The 10,367-nt window shown below is 42.3% G+C and overlaps 1 non-coding gene across 1 annotated transcript; it reads left to right on the top strand.

The window, feature by feature from the left end:
* Window positions 1-6,513: 6,513 nt before the first annotated feature.
* On the top strand, window positions 6,514-6,674 carry LOC127206053 (U1 spliceosomal RNA). Its single transcript, XR_007832746.1, has one exon. It is a non-coding gene; the product is annotated as a U1 spliceosomal RNA (small nuclear RNA).
* The last annotated feature ends 3,693 nt before the right edge of the window (window positions 6,675-10,367 follow it).

Raw genomic sequence — 10,367 nt, 5'->3', positions numbered from 1 at the left:
CACAGCCATTGACTATGACTGTCTTGGACACTGGCAGGGGTGTGATCTTTGCCAGCTGCAAATAACTTGATTCTGGGGACTCTTGAGAGGGTACAAATGCCAGAGCCCAAAGAGAGATGGGGACACTCCACAGAAGAAGAGACCCGACGACCCCTTTCCCATCTAACCTTCTGTCTCTCCTACCTGGTGTTGGAGGGTTGTAAGGGATTCGGTTGGATAAGAGTGAAATGGTAGATAAAGTAGCCCAAATAAAATAAACCAGAAATAACATCTACATATTGGGGGAGGGCAGCACATTAGTGAGTTTTCTAATAAAATACCACGACAAAAGTAGCTTTCTAAAGAAAGGGTTTATTTTGCCTTACGGATCCAGATAGAGTAGAGTCCATCATAGAAGGGAAAGCGCATCAACAGGAGCATGAGTCTGGTTGGCAGCCAGAAAGCAGAGTGATCACATTTCACACACACACACATGAAGCAGAGAAAGAAAATATAGACACAGATAAATGCCAAGTAAAATCCCAAAGCCCAGCAATATACTTCTTCCAACAAAGAAATACCCTAATGGCTCCATAAGCTTCCCAGTGTCACCAGCCGGGGACTAAGAGTACAAACATTCCATATTTGAATGGTGAGAAGCAATATGGCAAAAAAAAAAAAAAAAAAAAAGCTGAATATCTCCACAGAGAACCCGCATCCTGCTTCTGCCACCATGAACAACAAAGGGCTCACACACGCCTCTACAGTCTAGCTGGTGCTCTAACATCCCGGCAAGTGCTTGAGAAAAGATGCTAGCTTGATCATGCAGGACTGACACAGGCTGGCCATGGATCCTCCTTGGAGGAGGAGTTCTCAGTTTCTGTTTAGGGTGGAAACAACAGCACAGGCTTTAGGCCATGTCCAGGACAACTGAAACCGTAGACAGGTTTGTAACGAGCAGCAACAGCTGTTGCCACCGCCTTTGGGTTCACAAACACATAATCCCGAAGCACTGAAAACAAAACAAAATGCTCCATAAAGATCTCATGTTTAAGCAAAAATGGTTTCATAAATTTAACCAAATCAACATTTTTTTTCCTGGCATCAAATTATCAAGGCAGTTAACATCAGCAGTCACAGCACAAGGGAAAGCTGTACCCACACCGAGGGACGGGAACCTCAGACCTAATCACTAACGTGGGTAAACTGGAAGAGGCTTTTTTTTTTTTCTTCCAAAAATACACTAAAAGCTAATTGATTGCCAATTTCTGAACAAATAAAAATGTTACACAGGTTAAAATGTATTTAGAAGTAAGAGTGTGACAACAGAGCAAAGGCCAGGAGGGAGAAAGTTCATGGCTGCAAAGTCTTGGTTATCTGCACAAAGTGGGACAGTACTCCACAGTGTCACACACCACACCACGTAGACTTGCTTCCAGGAAGAGGAATTAGCCGGAAACCATGGTGCCCTGTTATGTGTTAAGAGACTGAGGGGAAACTGCTTAGTATGTCTGAACTGGTAGCAGAAATAAATTTTGTTCATCTATAAATGTTTATCTTATGTTTGTTTTGGGAGGGGTTGCTTGTTTGTATTTTACTATAACAAGATTTTAGGGACTAGTTACTCACAGAGGACAGAAGCGTATCTGTCGCGTGGGTCTAATTCAGGAATTAGGGGCAGTATGAATCAGGGTGCCGGCTCTAGAGAGGGCCTGCTTACTGCATAATAATATGACAGGAGGTGTCACAAGCAAGATAGAATGTGTGTGCCAGGTGAGGTCTTTTCCACTTATAAGGTCCCTAATGCCAGCACGAGGTGCCCACTTTCATGAACTAATCCTAACTACCCCCTATCTTAGTTTCTATTCCCATTGCTGTGAGAAAAACACTTTGAGAAAAAAAAAACTTAGGGGGTAAATGCTTTATTTTAGCTCACAGTTTTAGGTGCATGCTATTTAGCATGGGAAGTCAAGGCAGCAGGGGCTTAAAGCAGTGGTCACATTACATCTACCATGAGGAAGGGCTAGAGAGTTGGCTCAGTGGTTAAGAGCACTTATTGTTCTTGCAAAGGATCTGAGTTCGATTCCCAGCACCCGCATGGAAGCTCACCATTTTCTCAAGCACTAGGCATGCGTGTGGTACACAGACATGTGCAGGCAAAACACTCATATTAATAAAATAAATCTTAAAAAAGGAAAAAGAAAACATCTATCATGAGGAAACAGAGAGAGAAGAAAGCAAGCTAGTATTCAGCTTGTTTTGTCCATTTTATACAGCCCAGAATTCCCTGCCCAGGGAACTGTCCAACCCACAATTGAGATAGGGCTCATCACATCAATTAACATAACCAAGATAATCTCCCATAGGCAAGATCAGAGGCCCATTTCCTAGATAGTTCTAGCTACTACCAAGGTGAGAACACTAACCATCACACCTACGGTGATAGCTAATCTTGATTGTCAACCAGAGGGGACCTGGAATCAACTAGGAAATGTATTCTGAGCATGACAATGAGGAAACTTCCAGAAAGGACTGACTGCCAGGGAAGACACCTTCCAACCTGACTGCTTCTTAAACAAGTGCACCTTACTCTGTCATTCTCACTGCTGTTCTCTGCAGACGCTAGAGGCCAGCTCTTTTGACTTTCCAGCATGCACTGAAGAAGACCCCATGACTCCCAGGAGTTTTCCAGGACTTCAGTGCCAGATTAGGATTGCAAAAGCATTCAGTTGCATGGGTGGAGTGGCTGCTGGATTCCCAGCCCCTCAGCATACAGATAACAATTGCGCGGCCACCCAGACCCCCTAGTGCAAACTAAGGTAACAAGTCCCCTTTCCCCCTTTGGTTACACACACACACACACACACACACACACACACACACACACACACACACACACAAAGGTACAATATATACAGTCTTCTTGCATGAGTTTCTGAGCCAGTAACCTGTGGAATGTGTTTTTCTAAGGTGTCCTCAAATAATGCTGGGTGTGCTGCTTAGGGACTATCACTTTGAAAACAACAGTTTTAAGAAGCACAGCTCTCTCTCTTCATGGTTTTGTTTTTTTTGTTTTGTTTTGTTTTGTTTTGTTTTTCCCAGTTTGAGTCACCTCTCAAAGGTCTCACCTCCACATACTAACTCATTAATTTGGTCATCACATTAAAATTAAAGCAACTAGAAAAAGCTTTTTTTTTTTTTTTTTTTTTTTTTTTTTTCACTGTTACTCAAACTTTGGTCAATGAAGCTTTTAAAATTCTTCAATTTCAGGCTCTACATTAAAGCTACTGAATCAGAATTCTTATCTGGGGGCTCTCTGTGTAGCACATAGGTATTATAAAGGCTTAGCGTCAACCTGGTAAGATTGAATTCCTAGAATACATAATCAAGCTGACACTCTCATTGCTGCTTCAGACATGTCTGTTCAATGTAATCTAATCTGTTCTTGAACTGTTCTTGAACTTGCTGTGTAGCGGAGGCTGTCCTAAACTCCCAATCTTCCTGAATCATCCTCGTAAATGCTGGCATTACAGGAGAAGGCCACCACACCTGGCCTGAGCAAGCACTTTTTAAAACAACAGAACATTAAATGCAGTGTTAATATGACATATTTTGTAAGAACCAAGAAAAAAAGAAACTTTCTTCATTACTGTGGTTTATAATTATCATAATAAAATAAATTTATGCCTTATTTTTAGTGTAATATTCTTTGATAAAACTTTGAGGCATCAAGAGTTATGTAAGCTTGTTTGTTATCATTAAAAAGTTTCAATTTTGTTCCAATTTTCTAAAACCACAGAAATCCCAACCAGTAGTACATGCCTTTCAGATAGTAAAACTCTTGAATAAAATGAGAACTCAGTCGATGCCATCCTTGCTTCCCCTAATTGTGGGAGGGCTGGAAGAGCTTGGCTCCTCACTGCACAGGTTATTTCACTGAGAGACGTTTCAGCCTGAAATTGTTGTGATGGAGGCCAGGTGGGTAGAAGGACTTCTAAGCTTGAGGGAGACTGGGTAATGGAGGCAGGAACCAGGGTTCAGCATTCCTCTGGAAGGGAACACCAGAGTAGCTGCGATGAGAAACCAGCTGCTTCTCTCATCTGAGGATGCTGAGGTCAGTCTCAAAAGCCCTGCAACTTTGTGATGAGAGGTAGGAACTCCATAACTAAGACAGGCTTATGTTCTTTCACCAGTGTGTTTAATTCGTGTAGGACCACTCCTAGGAGTTGCTCCTTTCTCATGTTGGGGGATGAGCAAATGTATTCAGGCAACCTGAGGGCTAGTCAGATGCCACTCAGGATCAAAGCCAAAGGCTAAGAATTTCTTGGAATGGGGGCTCCTGGCCACAGGCTTGCAATTGCCGTGTCCTATCTGATGTACAGACAAATGATTTGTCCTTGGAAGTTGACTCTTGGGGCAGGATCTTTATTTGTGTGCTCTTCTGGGACCTCTGGCTTGAACTAGCTGGTCTGGAGGGGTGGTGAGGGGGTGGATCCTCTGTTTATATTAATTGCCTAAGGTCAACTGTCTGCCTAAGTTTCCGTGCGAGCCACCTGAGGAACGTGTGTCTCTAAGGTGTACTCAAACAGTGCTGGCCCTGATGTTCAGGAGACTAGCACTTTATAAACAACTGATTAAAGATGGACAGCTATCCTTCAGAATCTACAGAAGATTTTGAGATCTTCTGCTTATACCAAACCTGAGGATACTAAAGTCATTTAAATAAGATGCATGTGACCAACACACTGCATCCTCTATACTTTCAGTACATACAGGATACTTTATAGCCACAAAGACCTAACTGCCCTTTACAATTCATAAAGTTTCCATGCACTCCGTCTCCCACAATCCAGCTAAACATTTTATGTTTGAACTGGATTTCAACAACACTGTGACTAATATGCAGACTACTGTGAGACAGTGGAAAAAGTGTGGATCGTGAGAAGCTCATATTTACTGAGCACGGTTTTTATTCCAGGCACTAGGCAAACATTGGTTCAGAAAAGTTAACCTACCTAGGATGATTGGATCAGCTGGAAACAAGAAGTCATGTTTGAGCCCAGGGACTCTGACTCCTAGGATCATGGTTACCTTTATGCCATGCCGTTGCTCCTCCTACAAAGGACGAAATAATTGCTCGACCATAATAAAATGCTTGTCACTCCCAAAATACTCGTGATAATTAACGACAAGTTCCAGGCTACCCTCTTCCCAACTTCCTTAAGTTTCAAGATATAGAAGACCACTCACATGCGCCTTGGGAAAAGGGACTCTTTGAGAAACAGCCTGGAAAGCCACCTGTTAGGATTCTGGCACCCTGTCCTTCCCTGTCTCTCATGGGGACCCTTCTCTGTGACTCTTGTACCACTCAGCACATTTGCTTCCCTCTCGTGGTTAAGTTCCCACTGCTCTTTGACAAGTCAGCTCCTGGTTTTAATTTTCCCAGCATCTTCACTGTGAGTGAGACTGGTATCTCCGTACTCCCCAAGCAGATGCTCTAAGCAAGAAATGCCCATGCTAAATGACTGTCCTGCTAGTCTCTTTCATAGTGTCCCTACTACCGTTGACAATCACTGTCTCAGGTAAGGTGACTCCAGCAGCCCAATCAGCTACAGAAAGGAAAGAGAATGTGGTCTCTTATGTAAACCACAGCAAAATAGGTAAGCAATAACTGTGTTTGCTAAGTTATTACCCCTCTGAAATAAGGGAAAAGTTTAAAGATTCCACATATCACTTGTTATAGCTAAGTAATACCTATCTTCTCTAAGCCATTGTGTGGGTGCAACCTGCTTTCTGATGTTTCATTGAGCTCAGGATGGCAGAAGCTTCCAGGGACTTTCCCAAGGTGGAGAATTAGGGACCAATGTTATCCCTTCAGAATGGGTTGCTGCCACACAACGCCATTTTCTTATGAGCCAGGATAAATTGCACACCTAATGTTTAAACTTGAGTGAAAACCTGGTTTAAGAATATACCAAGGACAATAAGAATCTGTTATTGGGAGCTACACTTGGATTGTTCAGGGGGTGACAATTCTCCCAGGAGTTTTTCCCTTGAAAAAGTGCAGCACGTGTTAACTGTCATTCCTTTCCTTCACTGGCAGCTGTGGAGACCATTCAAGTTAGGGGCTTTATTTGTTGCATAGGTAGGGACACCTCTGGCACTAGGTTTATCATTTGAACCAACTTCATGTTAGCAGTTCAAAAGCATTTGAGCCTCAGCTCAATGCCAGACACAGTGCACGTGTTAGTTTGGAAAGTAAATAAGATTGAATCAAGGTCTCCAGAACTCAGGAAAAAAAAAAAAAAGTAGCCACTAAACAGGATTCACTGTTGATGGCACAAATACACAAAACTTGAACACGATGTGGCCAGGAACCCCAGCAATGTGTAGATTGGATCCTGAGTCTTGTTTCTCGGACCAGCATGTCGGGACCCATTGAAGCAGATCACAACTGCAACCCGAGAGTGACTATGTACCTGGGTGGATCCTGACAGTTTGCATTTCTAGCAAGCTTGCTAGAGGTGTGGATACATACTTACCTGGCAGGGGAGATCTCATGATCATAAGGGTGATTTTTCCCAAGGTGAGGTTCATCCATTCCACTCCAGGTATGCTAACTCGTGACTTCTCCAAATGCAGGGAAGTCAGCGGCATAATTTGTGGTAGTAGAGAGAGTATGCGTGCTCTATCACCAAAAAAAAAAAAAAAAAAAAAAAAAAAAAAAAAAAAAAAGAGGTGTGGATGCTGACAGTCTGTAGAGAGCACACTGGGAAACCTTTCTCCACTCCATGGCTTGGAGCAGTATATTTTAACTCTTTTCCTGGCTTCTGCCTGGGAAATAGGAAGAAAGAAGAAGGTTAGGCCTTCCAACTCATGATGATAAACTTGAAGTAGATGAAGAGCAGACTAGTGGCATTACCTGATGATTGAGAGTAAAAGTCAAACTCAGAGAATGTGCTAATGGTATGGTCAGTGCATAGGAAAGCGATGTGGCTCCAGAGAAATTATGGGATACATAAGGAGGTGATATCTCCCCTACCCAAGTGTCAAAAACTCATTCTCTCCCTTCCCCTTCCCTTCTTTCTTGCTCTCTTCCCCCCTAGACACATCATCTACTTCCCTCTTCTCTTCTTTCTCTCTCTCTCCCTCTCTCTCTCTCTCTCTCTCTCTCTCTCTCTCTCTCTCTCTCCTCTCCTCTCCTCTCTCTCTCTCTCTCCCCCTCTCTCTCTCTCTCTCCTCTCTCTCTCTCTCTCTCTCTCTCTCTCTCTCTCTCTCTCTCTCTGCCCCCTCTCTCTATACCTCACTCTCTCCCTGTCTCTCTCTCCCTCTGTCTGTCTGTCTGTCTCTCTCTCTCTCTCTCTCTCTCTCACACACACACACACACACACACACATGCACACACAAACACACAAGTCTTTCCTTCTCCCCTTCTTTCTTTCCCTCCTTCTCTCACAGACACATATTTTATAGTGTGTCTTCTGTGATTTACAGTGTTGTTCTCCTGAGCATTCACAGCATGTATAGTAGACTTTGCATGACATCTACATTTTGGAAGTTCTTACAACTCTTTCCTTGTTCATGGATACTGTGGTCCTCTAAGCATTGTTTCTCCAGACTTTTGAGTCCTGGCTAGTCCCAGAACCGTCTGTAGAAAGTGTCAGTCTTATGTCCTGGTAGGGAAAACTCTGGGCTGAGGCAAGAGTAGGTGAAGCCAGTCCTGGAAGCTGATAAAATGATAAGAGAGAAAAGATATAGACAAAAGCAGGATGGAAGTCATCCCCTATAAATATTTGGGGTTCGCAGTGGTGTGGCTGACCACGTCTGTCTGAAATGGCTCCCAATAAGCCATTTCAAAAATCTTCTCATCAGTATGGGCATTTTTAACTTTAATTTTATTAATTTGTTCAGATTACAACTCAATTGTTATCCCATCACTTGTATCCTCCCTCCCTCCCGCTTTCACCCTATTCCCCTCCCCTAGGTCTAAGACCAAGGGGGACCTCCTCCCCCACTATATGGTCATAAGCTATCAAGTCTCATCTTGGTAGCCTGCTTATTCTTTCTTTGAGTGCCAACAGGTCTCCCCACCAAGGGGAGGTGGTCAAATATGGGGCACCAGAGTCAGTCCCCACTCTCCACGTAACTGTGGAGAATGTCCTGTCCATTGGGTAGATCAGAGTAGAGGTTCGATGTTTACAACTTGTATTGTCCTTGGTTAGTGCAATAGTTTGAGCAGACCCCCTTGGGCCCTTATTCACCTGTCAAGATGCCCTTCTTGTAGGTTTTTAGGACCCTCTGGGTTCTTCTATTTCCCCACCTCCTATATTTCTCTTACCTAGAGTCTCTGTAGGATATCCTCACATCTATCCCAATCTCCTGGTAAGTGAAGACTTTTGTGGCACATCCCTTTTGGGCTAGCATCCAATTATAAGTGAGTATATGCCATGTGAGTCTTTCTGCTTCTGGGTTAATTCACTCATTATGATCATTTCTAGTTCTATCCATTTGTCCACAAATTTCAGGATTTCCTTGTTTTTAATAGCTAAATAGTATTCCATAGTGTAAATGTACCACAGTTTCTTTACCCATTCTTCAACTGAGGGACATTTTCAAAGGTATTGTACTATTGGACCGAAATCATTTGTTTTGATGAAAGGGAAGGGTTTTTAAGCAGCTCATTGTTCCTCTTCTTCGTACCTGTGATGGGTAATCTTAGTCGTCATTTTGGCTGGATCGAGAGATGCCTAGCAAATGAGTAAAGTGCATTTCTTGGTATTCCTCTGAGGAGATTTCAGAGATGTCTGACATGAGGGAGAGCAACTGAAAGAGAAAGACCGTCCCAATAGACTGGGAGCTAGGATGGAGTAAAAGGGGAAGGAGAGAAAGACAGCTACTACATAAGCTCTATTCATCCTGAGGAAGTATGTCAACTATAGCCCTTCCATGATGCGCACATAAGCGCATCTTCAAGAGCTTCTGTATTAGGCAGGGTAACATAATTGATTCCCCTTGTTCTGAGGCTTGTAGCTTCTTGGTCTAAGCAGCAACCAGGTTCTCTGGCTCACCAGCAAGCAATGGCCACTACTGAGTGACCTAATCTGCAATCTATTACATATTCCAATCCAATAAATTCTTTTTTATTACACATACCACATAAACATACCCAATATGTATTGTGTGTGTGCATGTATATATATATATTTACACATATATATGTATGTAAATGTATATATACATAATGTATGTATACGTATATACATTATACTGATTCTGTTTCTCTCTCTAATACAATATTCAGTTCTGCTCCCTATGGCTGATGATGTTGTGGGTCTTACAGAAGAAACTAACTATGACACTTTCCTAAACCAATATTGTTCCCAATTGCATTCTAAATACATACATTTATAGCCATAGATGAATGTAGCTCTCAACGATCATCAAAGAAGCTTCTTTTGTAGCATAAAAGGCTCCTTATTGATCTACAACCAGTTAAAATGTTAAGGGTAAGTGACTATGTGGTGTCCAGCCTCAACTGGGACACCTATAGCATAATTTCTGTACCTAAGGAACAACATGAAAAGGAGAAGAAAAGATGCTAAGAACTAGAAGACTGAGATGACTATGGAAAGATAGTGTATCCTAGACACAATGGAAATGTTGCACTTATGATATTGCTACCTACACAAGATCTTCACAAGACCATATCTGTCAACATGTCGACATGGAAGGTGGGAAAAAAATCTCATAAGGCTCCACCCCTAAATGAAGAGCTATAGACAAGTAACAGTTTCTAAAAGAACCAGTCTTCTCCAGGGACAAGCATTCTGATAGGTTATCCAACCCCAAGTGGTCAGCCCTAAACACATTATATATATTAAAGTTATGTATATACACTTATACATATGCAACGTTAAATTGACCAAGTGTCATTTATACACACATGCATGTATGCACACAAACACAATTTAAAAAAAAAGAAGAAGTCAACCTTTCCTCCTAATGGGTCGCCTCATCTATCCTCAATAGGAGAGGACACAGCTAGTCTAACTTCAACTTAATATGCAGTTGCAGTTGGTTAATATCCATGGGGACGCCTCCCTTTTTCTGAAGAGAAAGGGAGGAGAAGTGGGTAGGGGTAGGAAAGATAGGGGTAAGGACTGGGAGGAGAGGAGGGAGGGGAAACTGTGCTTGGGATGTAAAGTTAATTAAGGAAAAAAGAAAGAAGAGGTCAATGAATTTGAGAAAGAGTATGCAGAGCATTGGAGGGGCAAAGAGTGAGATAGATGTAAATACAGAATTCATGTTTGAAATTCTATTTTTAAAAAAGTGAACTATAGCCAGGTCTGAATTCTACTATTGAACAGGGATATTTGTGGAAGCACTGA

Source organism: Acomys russatus, chromosome 22 (assembly GCF_903995435.1).
Source record: "Acomys russatus chromosome 22, mAcoRus1.1, whole genome shotgun sequence".
Lineage (NCBI taxonomy): Eukaryota > Metazoa > Chordata > Mammalia > Rodentia > Muridae > Acomys > Acomys russatus.
This window is presented reverse-complemented; position numbering and strand designations above follow the sequence as displayed.